The 13,531-nt window shown below is 34.9% G+C and overlaps 1 protein-coding gene across 2 annotated transcripts in view; it reads right to left on the bottom strand.

Moving 5' to 3' along the window:
* LOC124364459 overlaps positions 1 to 10,198 on the bottom strand; it is a 28,744-nt gene extending 18,546 nt beyond the window's left edge. The window contains exon 1 of one of the 2 annotated variants that reach the window (XM_046819960.1): positions 10,108 to 10,198. The gene's annotated coding sequence lies outside the window, so the exon portion shown is untranslated. Of the gene's footprint in view, positions 1 to 8,669; positions 8,692 to 10,107 lie in introns of those variants that run through there. The other variant, XM_046819961.1, reaches the window with a different exon arrangement.
* Positions 10,199 to 13,531: the final 3,333 nt, after the last annotated feature.

Below are 13,531 nucleotides of genomic sequence, written 5' to 3'. Positions count from 1 at the left end.
GGGTCTTGCATTCACACTGTACTAGAATAACCGTTTTGTTACAATGTTGCTGCTATCTTTATGGTTTTATGTCTTGATCACTTGATGCGTTGTTTTCTGTAATTCATTAAGACTGGTCAAGCGTAGGTGAAAAATAGTGCGAGATGAAAGAAGTTATGGTCAGTAGAGAAATGAATTGTTGAAATTTTAAGGTGACAATCTAAACAATACAGTTTATGTACGCATATGCGAAATGTACTTATTCTATATTTTTTTCGTAATTGTAATAGGGCTCTTGGTCTAATAATTAAATGTCAGTAGAAACCCCTAACTTAAAACACACTAAAACACAGTTAATTCAGTTCCTTGGAAAAAACCATAATGCTCTGATTTATTAATGAAGTAAATGAAACTTCATCAGCACAGTATCAACGTATAAGAGTCAAACTGAACGGATAGAGATGGTTTGTTTATCACGAGTGCTTTTCATTCTCAATGGCATATGAGACCTTCTGAAATGATATACCTCACTGGGAATAAGCATCTTTGTTGCAAAAAAGTTAATTACATATATGCAGAATGCTAAATTTATATTCGTGACGTGATTTATTCTGACATCTTGCATCTCTTTTATCGGTATAATTTTGTTTTATGCAAGGAAGCATCTGTAAAAATCACGAAAATGGTCAGCTCTATAAAACTAGGTGCTTTGATTCACACTTCACATCGCTCTATACGAGCCTCGAGTTCGTGACTTTTAAAGAGCTCTTCAGAGAGCCTGGAAGGCATGGATCAGTTAAAAAATAGAATTTACGGACACACTCAGACTTGAAAGAATTTTATTATATTGTTAAATTCCACTCTGACACCGCGTTTTCAATAATAATTGAGAAAGTACACGGGTTTTGTCTTAAACTTTACACTTGTTATAATAGTATTACGACTTACTAAGGAACAGTAACTCAAATTGAATGTTACAATTTGCGATTGCGGTATTTTTATTTCTATCCTTATGCAAACAGTTAAATGTAACCGATTGAAACCATTATTAAAAATTTGGTTTGTTAAATCTTAATCTTTTTAATAATGATTTCGTTGTATTCTCGTTAAAGTGAATGGCGATTGCTTCCGCCCACCGTATTCGGAGTTGTTAGTACGTTTTTGGGTTATCAGGTGAGGATTAAGTGATAGATTTGGTTCAATCGGATATGATTATGAAAGATATGTGAGGTACTAGTGGCGGTACAGTTACCGGTGACTGCCGGTCACTGACATTGAACTGGGTCACTGGGCAACCGTGATCGTGACACTCAGCTGACTGGAGAAATGTTTTGGATGTCACAGGCAGCAGTTACAGTGCTAGTGTTAGAATATAATTGTTAGTAGGCAAGGACCGGTTGCAGCAACAGCGACACAGTTTAGTTAGTCTACTTGAAGATGGCATAACAGTCACTAGAGCTATTGCTATTGGCAGAGCTGCTAATGACAGTACTGAACTGTTAGCAGATGTTGGTGGCGGGAGAGGACATAGTGGCATTGTAATCCTAACCAATAGGCTACTGTGATACTGTGGTTGGTGGTTGAGTTACTTGGTGTCAAAACAGCTATAGACGATTGCCGGTCACTGACACCGAAGTGGGCTACCGGACAGCTTGGAGATGACCCTGAATTTCCTGAAGGTATCATGTTCTACCGTTCAAAATTTTAGCTCCTAGTCCTACGACCCTATTTAGTCTTTTGGAATAATACAGGGAAATGGGTTCCTTACAAGTAAACAAATTGCAAACTGACACAGCATCAGTTGTACCAAATCACCTCTGATTTCCTTGAAACAGCCTGAGGTAACGTGGAAACGACTAGGGAATGAAATTACTCGACTCCTGATTCATCTTCGTTAAGGACCTACCTCTCTCTTTTACTCTCCACGCATTGGAGACTTGAGAGGATTGTCAGAGAAAGCCAGGTGACGGAATAGCGGTGTCTGCGCGATAGCAGTACGGGACCTGCCATTAGCACTCGGCCGGCCTACCACTTAGCGACCACTGACACAAGCGCATCGGAATGTACAGCGATGCGTGGAATACATTTGTGCTGCAAGTTTCAAGTAGTAATGATACTTTTCAAGATCGGCCCGCGTGTACTGACGCGCCACACTCTGAAACGGGTTCTAGGCTAACGGAATACTTTGGTTGGATTTCATACATCGTCAGTAGTTAGCATGCCATGTATTCCAAACAGATAATCTTGTCACCGATTCGATCATGGTGAGGACAGTTTATATAAAGTGTAAATTCAGCAGCAGAGCATATTTGGTCTAATTATCCTGCCATATCAAAAATTCGGATAAGATTCCTGGGAGCATATCTCCTTAGCCTCAAGGACATCAGACAACAGGAGCCCTCAAATCTGATCGGTTTCTGTAAAACTCTCAAATTCTCAGGACACAAATATAAGTAAGCGAGGCGCAAAGGTCCTCTTTAGAACTAAGTGCGCCCTCAGGATGAAAAAAGTTTAGCAGCTCTACCCAAAGTCCCTTGTTTTTAAAATACAGCGATATAAGTGTAGGATAAAAACTACATTTAACACAAGATCTAGTATAGTTACGGCTTCTTCTGTGCTTAGAAGGGAAATTCTGATAATTATGGCTCAATCTATAAGAGCTATTCTATCACATCTGATTCATTATAGATCCTGGGATGAAAGGTTTAATGAATCAAAAGCAAACTCGAGAGGTTGGCTGAAAATTGTCAATCTACTACATAAACTAAATGATTAGTGCATAACCGTTTTTGGGATACAAATAATAAACATTACTTCCAAACTACATTTACCATAATAGCATAGGTGTATTATAAGAATGCACCTTTGACGAAGTAGTATATAACTATTGATACCATCAGAAATATCTACGGAGCAAAATGTATACTGTATACGTTTAGCATGTATTGTAGAAAAAAGTACATTTTTCAGTATTATGTCTACAAAACAATTTTTAATAAAACTAAATAGTTTTGATACCGACAATTAAATTTCCGAGTTCAGACATAAATAATTAAGTATATGTCCAAATTTAATGTACATTGATGAATCGAGTCGTCTCATTTGTAATTATGCTATGTCAAGTTCACGTATTTGATGTCATTAAGTTCCAAACAATTGAACGGAGCACACTTTACCTTGGCACCCTTATTGGCCCAGATATTGTGGCGTTACACTACCCGTTCATAACGTTCTGATTTAGATAAAAAGTTGGGATCAACCAACTGTTTCCAATTTAGAGGAGCACCATACTTCAGTTCTTTTATTATGTAAACTGGTTTAAAATATTTGTTACGTTCATGGTTTGTTATGCAAAACTGTAATAAACTATTTTCAATAGTTGTCGTCTTCTTGAAGAATTTGGTTGGACTGCATTAAAATTTCTTTCGTTATGTTATAGTAACAAAAGTGCCTTAAAATATATCTACGAAATGAATCTCAGTATAAAGAACAAATTCCAGGGTGATTTAATAAGCCCGTGTGAAGTCCAAAAGAGAGACGAAGGCTGGATGAGACCAAGGTATATTTTATCAATATCAACCATTAAAGGAGCTAACACTACTGTTCCTCCATACTCAGATTACATTTCATTTCCGATCACCAACCAGTTCTTATTGGATATTAAAATCTAAATGGTAAAAAAGTGGTTGGAAACATTTATAACTACTCCTCTTTAAACTTTGCAGACACAATTCCTTAGTAATAAGCTTGAAAGTATTTCTTAATAAGGAAAAGGTTTTTGTAGGCTATTTGTGGACGTTTTTCTTACATCTCCTTTTTATTTAGTCCTATAACGGTGCATATATACACGTATCCGTATTGTTCTTTTCTAAATAGTCTACATAGAATGTTCATTAGACTATCAACAGTTTCCGTAATATTTTCAGCTGATAAAATAATGGTCCGTGCCTTGCCTTTCTTTCCAAGCACTCGCGAATTGACGTAACCTATTTTCAGATACCTGTTAGTAGTGAATAGGTGTTTAATACTCAGAGGTGAAAGTCATGGTTTGACCGAAATAGCTGCAAACCGTTCTTAGAATATGTGGTCCTTGAACTCGTTGCATTGACCTGTCCTAATTCGAAGGCGTTCACGTGATCTGCCTATTATACAGTACATAAAAATACTATTGAAGTGTTTTTACAGTACAGTATCAAAGCCTGCCTAGCATTTATGGCAAAGAGTAGGCCGATAACGAGGACGCTTCCGATTCGAGAATGGTGAGTGCGTGGACTTCAAGCCTGGGTGAGCAGTTGAAATTCTGTAACTTTATAGCGATAAGATATTTGACTCGAATACTAGTTTCGCAAAAACTCGATTTTTACTGGTCATATACAATGTAGAATAATCTACAGAACTGTTTAGGGTAAAATGAGTGTGTAGAAAAGTATTGAACGGTATTTGAAAAACATATTAAGACATTTTTCTTTGAAAAAACGTATTAAGTGATTTTCGAACAATTTCATCTTTGCAATCACCCAACTTGCATGATTTAAACAAGTGCTAAGCACATAGTAATAACCCAATATCGGTGGAATAGGAGTTATTAAACTCTACGACTATTGAGAGTCAACCAGGAAATGCTAGGTTAGAAAGCACATAATTTAGACGATGTAAACGTGTATTACTTTCCTGAGGACTCGAGAGTGACAAGTTTTTGGGCGAGTACGAGGTAAATTACTTTAAAATCTATTAAACAAAATTTCCCAAATAAACTGAGAGTTTTCTGATTTTCTTTTTCTTATTGTTTTTATTCAGTGGTTGAAAACCTTTCAAATGTCCTTATGTCGATTAGGAACGGTGGATACACATGGCTGTAGTCAACAACTTACTATCGCCACAAGTCTCAAATGTGCAATAGTAGAATAACCTCAAGAATAGCAGTCTGGCAGAATTTAAAGTTTGAGTAGTCTGCAATCAGCATGAATCTCACGTACTAGGTGTAAGCCATGATAACCCCTTGGACTCTTGAGAGTCCGGTACGGAGTTGTCATAAATATTCATAAATTCTATTAAAAACCGACTTCTCTGAGAAAAGCGGAGGGTATTGGGCAAGAATGTGTTAGCAATTCATGCAACCCAGTTGTGCCATAGTGACAGCAGCTGCGGGATTGTTACGCCGACGCTGTCAGGGGCGCTGCGCCGCCTCGGCGTTGCAGAAACACTAATGAGTAATGTGGGGGAATAGTGGGGAAATTTTGGCGTCAGAGACACGGACAGGCGTAAGGCACGGCAGAAAGTGTGATACTTTCTACTGCCTTTATCCGGGCCGGCCGGGCCTGCGGCGTAACGCATACAGATGAGCCGGATCCTGGCACTCCCTGACAGACTGACCTCCTACCTCCTGTGCCTCCGTCATCGCGTCCAGGCAAACTGTGGCTAATTAATCTCTGGCCACTCACAGTTAGACACATTGGTAAATATCCTCAACACTCAAGAATGGCGTCCAGTGATGCACCTGCGCAGTAATGTGACGATCGAGTTCACTGTAACGATGGTTACTTCACTGTTTCCTAGAATTGATAGTAGTTAGTCACTCAGTAACCATCTACTATCATAGACTCTTGCAATGTTACTTGGGGTTCCACCAAGGGAATTACGACTATAGCATGAATCCAAGGACGTATCCATCGAGGGGGCTCAAGGGGTCCGGACCCTCCCCAAATTTTCAATGTTTTCTATTACTTTTTTAGTAAATATTATTGTTATTTAAATAATTCAGTATTACTGACATGTACTGCTGAAAGATCGTACTTAACAAAGAAATGGGTCATGACATTTTTAAGGAACAAAATGGGACCTTACTCTTTGTCTACTAAGGAAAATATCAGTTGTTTGGACCCCCAAAATGTACATGTGCTTCCAGGCTACATATTTGCATTAATGTTATACATTTTGGCTATCATCACGGATATTGATTTAGATTTTTATTATGTACATCCATCGATTTATTCCGGTTATAGAATTTAGCTTTGTGGGTTATCATCCAGCATTAACTACCAAATTCCACCCTCTCAAGGTGAAACTCCAAGTTATGAAGGAGTTCTTGCAAACCACAGGAGAGAGGGAGAGCTCAATCTTCAGCATACACGACCTTTCTACCGATCTCTGAGAAAATAAAGTTAATCGTCAAGGTGAAATGGACGTGAACTCAACACTCGCAAGATAAAGTTACGTGTTCAAGCGTTTTGTCGTAACAAACGTGAAACCTAATGAATGGGAAACAGTGATTTTCAGTATTTAGTTTGAAAAAATCTCGCGCATTTGCATAAATTAAAAAAGATATACATCTTGGCGAGTTTATGTATTATAATTTCACAAATGTTGCTGCTAACCCTGCTTAAAATAACTTCAGATTACGTACAAACATTAAAAGCGAACAATAACATTTTCCAAAATATCAAAGTTTCCCAAATTATTAAAATTTTACAGACAGTTCGTTACATAATATTCAATTTTAATGAAAACGTGACGTTTCAATACATTAAAGGCTATAAATTTGTTCGAATGTACTTTATAAATGCAATACATAACTTTCCAAGGCGCACTTTAGTAGAGTAGTTTCTGTTCAAGATGCAGAAACGAAATGGAAAGAAAAGAAATGCAATACAAATTGACATTTTTTGTATACGATGGTTTACAGTTATTGATAAGTTACAAATTATCGTGTTATAACAGACAGAAGAGTCTTATCATGTCTAGTAGACTATCTGAAGTCATCTTCCAAATACAGTATAAAACCAATAACTATATCTAGTTGATTGGTCAGAGAGTTCTAGTTAATGAGCGCTGTGTGTTTGTTCACAGTGATACATTTTGTATCTGTATATCTATGATATAGATTCCTTACGTAGAGACGGGTGCCCGCATGTTGTTGCACCCGCTAGTGTCACAGATAGTTACGACACTGAAATGTAACTCGACTGGTTCTTGCTTGTCTGGTGTAATGGTCATACCATCAAGGTACAAACAAGCGTAATTAAACGGGACTAGTCTGACTGAGCTGAAGCGAAGTTTCTCCTGCAAGATCGTCAGTGTATCTCAGTGTCGATGGCCAAATGAATTAAGCTACAGCTTTGAAATGTTAGTTTTTCGGACGAAAAGAGTTTATTGAAGAATCAATTGTAGTGTTTATTAATATGTATATTAATGGTTTCAATTTAAAATGCTTAAAGAAATAAAAATTATTTCTTTCTCTTTATACGAGGTTATAACTAGTATTCAGCATAGAGTAATAAAAATTAAAAATCTTATGTTTTTTTCAAATATCGTAAAACTACTGTTTTACGATTTGAGCCCATTGTTGCTATAGATGACCAGCACACTATGTGTCTAGTCTTGTCGTTTTATTTATATTTTTTTATTAAGTTATATTTATAATCTCGGAACAGTCTAAAACGTGTTGCCCTACAAGCACTGGATCATAACATGAGGATTTTATCAGAAAATTGAAGTGAACTTAAAAAAGTGGGCAAAAAATTGATAGTACTTATTTTTTTAATTATTGAATGTCGAAGAAACGAAAATACTCCAAATTTGTTTGATTAATTATCAATATAGACTATCAGCTCGTTAATTTCCAGCGTTACTTCATAAAATAACCACTGCGGCATAGGACAGAGATTTCTAAAAAGGAAATGAATAATAATCAATTATTTTTTTCGTGCGCGAAGTATGCGCGTTACTTTATAGAAAATAATTTACAACGGTGTAATCGATTTTGTTTGTTACAGGTTATAATGTTATTCGTTAGAAATTGTTGCGACAAAAATGAAATTTCTCAACAGGTACCGCGCTACTTCTCTGAGAGGAACGGCCTTGAACCCGCGTCAAGTCATTAACTTGACTTATATAAAAGTAATAATATTCTGATATCATCTGTTTAGACAAGAAAGTATAACAAACCTATGTAACTTAGATTTTATCATTATAACCAGAATAACATGATCAACCCACAAACTTAATGTGTTAAATTTTTTAATAATTAGAGTACAAACACAAATCACTAACTAGGTTGCTTATGATTCTTAAATTATTCTAATTTGTGTTACACAAATAAATACTATGCAGTAATTTAAATTAGTTTGAATGGCAAAACACAAATGATACTTTTATTCCTTCTTAAATGAGTTAATATAGTTTAATATTAAAACACGTGATTTGATAGTATAATTAGGTGTAAAAAATAATGCACGTTGTAAAAGTATAATTTGCTATATAGGGGTCTATACTGTTAAACAAAAAAAACTTAGAATCAAGTTTTTTTAAATCGTTAAAATTTTAAGTTAAACATTCTGTCGTTACAGGAAAAAAATATTTGTTATTAGAGATACTTAATATACATTTGTAACATTATAAAATATGTGTATCATGACTATAAAGCTAGTATAACTAAATAGATCTAAATATGAAGTGTAATGAATCTATGAAATAGTTTCTAACTTCTTGTTATAACCAAATTAATAAAACTATAATTATTTATTTATTTCCAACGGACATACTTCTCCATTTTTATACTCAAGATCCATATAATTAACTTATAACAACTTATCCTAAACAAGAATTTCTACGAAAAAACATGTGAAAGGCTGAAAAATAATATTAAAAATAACTATAGTAAATATAACAACTTATGCTAAGTTAAAATTTACTTTTTATATATCAGTTCAGTGTTTCTCAACAACGTCCCCGTAAACATTTATTTTTTTAAGTATAAACAACTGAAATGTTTTAATTGAAAATTTTTTTTGTTTTTTTCTGGAGGCGTCACACAATGTTCGTTCGTGAAACATGAAATCATATAGTGCGTATTTTTTTTCTGGGATAACCTTATTTAACTTTATAAGTTTCTGCCAATAACTATCGTCTTTTATCTTTCATTAACAATATTTGTTTTATATCCTTATCTTTGCTTAATAATAAAAATAAATATTTATTCGTATACACGAATGCTACTTTTATTGATTACACTGAATATTACAGCTGAACATAATTAAATTATTAAATATTTTATTGTGTTAAATTAATAAAAATGTAATATCATTAGCTATATTTCCATTCTAGATCTGTTCAAGTGGCTAATTCAAACATTTTACTTCAGATCATTATTTAATTCCAGTAATACAAATTAATAACGAAAAGAAATATTGATTATTTTATTAATTTTTATTGTGAATTTACTGATTAGAAGTGAAATACTACAAAGAGAGACGAGAAAGTATTTTTTTTAATAACACAGTTATAGTAGAAAAAGATTTTCTTATATGACACACCAATTACAAGAATCGTATGGAAAGTTGACGAAATATTTAGAAATAACAGGCAAAAATATTATTATTTAACTCAAAAGTTTGTATAATTTGTATGGTGTTATCAATTCTACAAAATGATTGAAGAAAAATTAGAATATATTGTTTATGTTATATATTTGTATAACATTTTATGAGTGATACGATTTTTATGGATAGCTATAGTAAAATAAATTAATTATAAAATTTATTTAATTGAAACATATTTTTCTGAATCGTGAAGCGATTAGTTAAGTGCATTCTGTATTAATTGCATTATTACATTTTGAAGTTTTTACATCCACGGGTAAGCAGTACATGTTCAGCACAAAAATTTCACCCTTACGAAATAGGAGGGAACACGCTTGTTTGAAATACGTTTATAAAAATACGTTCTTGTTATTTTATAGATCTACATTTATCATAAATAATTTAAACGTTGTACGTAATATATTAAACTATTATACATTTTGCATTAAAATTTAAAAAAGAATATTGAAAATATGCTATTGAAAATTTATGTATGAATAGTATTGTTACGTTGGAAAATCTAAAAAAAGTAACGCTTAGACGAAATTGAGCTTTTACCGACAATTTAATATTATAATTAATTGTTTCAGGAACAAATAAAATGTCCGTAAACAGTTCAATTGTTATTTAGAAAAACACGCGCCTTATTGTTTCACAAAATGATAAAACATTGTATTCAGTATAGATCCCGGACATACACTGTACCGTTCGACACTGACTGTAGAGAAACACTGACACTGAAGACACTGATACACTGACACTGGGCACCAACCTGTCTGTCTGATTCCAACCGGCGACTGAGCCGAGGCGGCTCGGCTCCCCTCATATACTGTCCTACATCCCGCAGCCTACATTCTCTCCCTCACCCTTCCTTTCATTTTCATCCTCTACTCATCCCGTGCCGGTCCCGGTCATCTCGGTTACGCAACCGTCCATAGGCCGGACTGTCAAGCGTGCTGACAAGCGGACACCCGTTTAGCCGTGATGTGTCTCACAGGTCGCGACGTCTTTAGTTGGCGCAGCCTACATTCTCTCCCTCACCCTTCCTTTCATTTTCATCCTCTACTCATCCCGTGCCGGTCCCGGTCATCTCGCTTACGCAACCGTCCATAGGCCGGACTGTCAAGCGTGCTGACAAGCGGACACCCGTTTAAACCGTGATGTGTCTCACAGGTCGCGACGTCTTTAGTTGGCGCAGCCTACATTCTCTCCCTCACCTTTCCTTTCATTTTCATCCTCTACTCATCCTGTGCCGGTCCCGGTCATCTCGGTTACGCAACCGTCCATAGGCCGGACTGTCAAGCGTGCTGACAAGTGGACACCCGTCTAACCATCAGCTCCCCACATCTTGTAGCTTAAACTTTATGTTGGTTGCTGTGTTCCAGAAACTCGCCTATGGAATAAAATGAGTTTGCTATTAAATATTATTTTAACGCCTTTTTTTAATTTGTTTGATTTGTTAAGGGTTTAATTTTTCGTGTGTAACTAATTTATAAATCTGACTCCTATAATAATAATAATAATTCTTTTATTGCATTTTGGCAATAAGACATTGCATTGCAAAAGTCAGGTTTAAGTTATTAGTAAAAAATCCCTACTATACACATTCATACTTACAATTCAAACATACATCTCTTGCCCATTCACGCCAACATTCATTCAACATGAGTCTCGGGGCTGTAACTAATTAATTTTTATGTAAATTTTGTTTCTAATTCTCCCAGCAGCCAGCCATGAACTCTTCGACAGAATAAAACGCATTCGACACCAGTAGGCGCTTCAGAAGAGCTTTAAACTGGTTTAAATTGTCCTATCTGATATGGGAGATGGCCATGGAGCTGTAGCGATGTCTATTGCTATACGAACACGTCTATTACGGTCGTCCTACTGGCGTACATCTTTAGCAATATCTATTCACTGAAACCCCCATTTTAAAAGGAAACTAACAGGTGCTAAATTCAGGAATATGAATGAACTTAGAGATGTGCTTTGTTTAAACCTTTAAGAATCGCAGTTGCGTAGCAAAAGGGGAGCATGGCCTCCAAAGAGTTGAAAAGTTTATGACACAACGTAATTACTCCCGTATTGTGACCATAAACTTTAAATTTACTGTACTTTTCGGACTAAACTCGAGTATCTGCAAATTTCTTTTTAAAAGGTGTATTTTTTGTTGTACCAAAATAAAAAATTATCTTTTGCAGTAAAGACTGTGGTAAACTAAAACACATGTCCCCAAACACAATGGTGTCCTTCTCCTAATCAGTACTGGGACATAAAGAATATAACATTTGAATTCCTATATAGCACTGGTCCTAGTGAACGACCAGAATACAACAAGTAATACCTATCATACAGTATATATGGATTAATACCCATATTTTGAGGTGGAGTTAGTAATAATATTCTACATTTTTAATATACTACCATTGCAATATTAAATTTGTCTATAAAACATAATCAGGGAGGCCATACATCCTTTTTCCTCTGGGTACGCCACTGCAAAGGTTTAAACAAAGCACAGAAATTGAGCTAACAATTATTGTTCAAGCAGGTCTCCAATTCCAGTTATCCGGTCAAACCACTCTTTCGGGGATCCGAACTGAAGGTAAAGGTCAGCAGTATCGTTCACCTAGGCATTAACGTATGAAATTCTTGGTCAAACTCCTAAACTAAAATCTGTGGTCACGGCGAATCTAGCTGATAGCTATATTACAGTGATTTGCCACAAGATCTGCACTTGACCTGAGCAGTAGATCTTGTGAGTAGATCTGCAGTAGACCAACGCTGAGTTGAATGTGCTTTTATCACTCTCTGGAAATCCGAGAGTACGTTCGTTATAATTAACTATTCAGAGTAATTAAATTATGTTTGCTGTCATCAACTTGTGTATATTCAAACATGTGTCTATAAATTATTACAGTAAACTCTAGAGAGTCTAGAACACACGCGGTGTTGACCGCGAATACCACGGATACAAACTTCGTGGATAATTTGTAAAAGTGCCAGTAGTAGGTAGAAAATAGTCGGTTTTTGATATTTATTCTTCCCAAAAATTAATCCATATACGATTTTTCATTCTACATGTTAAGGTAAAGACATATATTAAACAACTTTAATATTTTTGAGGCAATTGTATATTTTTAAAGTTTAATTTTTAATGTAAATTGTATACCGCCTACTAAACCGCCTGCAAATAATATACAAAATTAAAATCCGGAGTATTAGACAACTTAATTAATAAATTTATATAAAAATTTACATCAGTATATCTCAAACCATAAGAGATGCCATTCAAAAGTGTTGTACTTATGAATGGCATCTACACTGAGTTTTATTTAAATTGAGTCTTTTGAACGAATTATTTTGTCGGATTAATATAAATTATATACAAATCTATTTGTATTTCATATATGTTTGTATTATTTATATGTTTATACAACGCAACTGTAAAGTTTTTAATTATAAAAGATTTAAATAGATCGTGTTGCTGGTTTCTAAAAACGTCCAACCAGGATTAGAGTTATACCTTTAAGTGTATATCAACTGATCAATTCTTGACTATCGCGGACTAAAAGCTTTAGTCTCGGGCTGTTTATTATATTAATCCAGACCTGACTCAAATATGTTGGCGAATAAAGTCCACCTTCAACAGGTACCTATATAAATTATAAGTAACAATCCTGATTTTATTCGTATAACGGATCTAAAACTGTCCAAAAAGTTCATGTTTCTTCATCTATCAGGTACCAGAGACGTCAAGTTCTGAGTGTGTACACGCAAACATTTAAACACAAATAAACTAAAGATGGTAATGTAATAGATTTTTATTATTTAAAACAATGAAATGAAAATGTTTGTATGCAATACAACGTACAACTCAGCTATTTTTGTCAGTTTTTGAATGATTACTGAAACATAAACCTCTCCTCCTTGTTGTAAGAAATGTTCGGCTCCATTAGCCAACTGCTGTCGGTGAGCTGCCTTTCTGCTTCTGGTTGGAGGCTTTTATTCTTCTCCTCCAATTGGGATTTGTTTCAGATTTATTGACAAGCTGGTCAGTGTGGGAGATATAATGAAGTAAAGTAAGTTTCTAAAGTACGTGGATGTTACAGTAAAATACATAAACTAATTCAAAATAGTTTAAATGCAACCGAACATTGATTCACAAGGATCATTTGAAGTTCAAATCACAACTA

The sequence above is a fragment of the Homalodisca vitripennis genome, chromosome 6, assembly GCF_021130785.1.
Source record: "Homalodisca vitripennis isolate AUS2020 chromosome 6, UT_GWSS_2.1, whole genome shotgun sequence".
Lineage (NCBI taxonomy): Eukaryota > Metazoa > Arthropoda > Insecta > Hemiptera > Cicadellidae > Homalodisca > Homalodisca vitripennis.
Note: the sequence above shows the minus strand (reverse complement) of the source record. Positions and strands in the feature narration are given on the sequence as shown.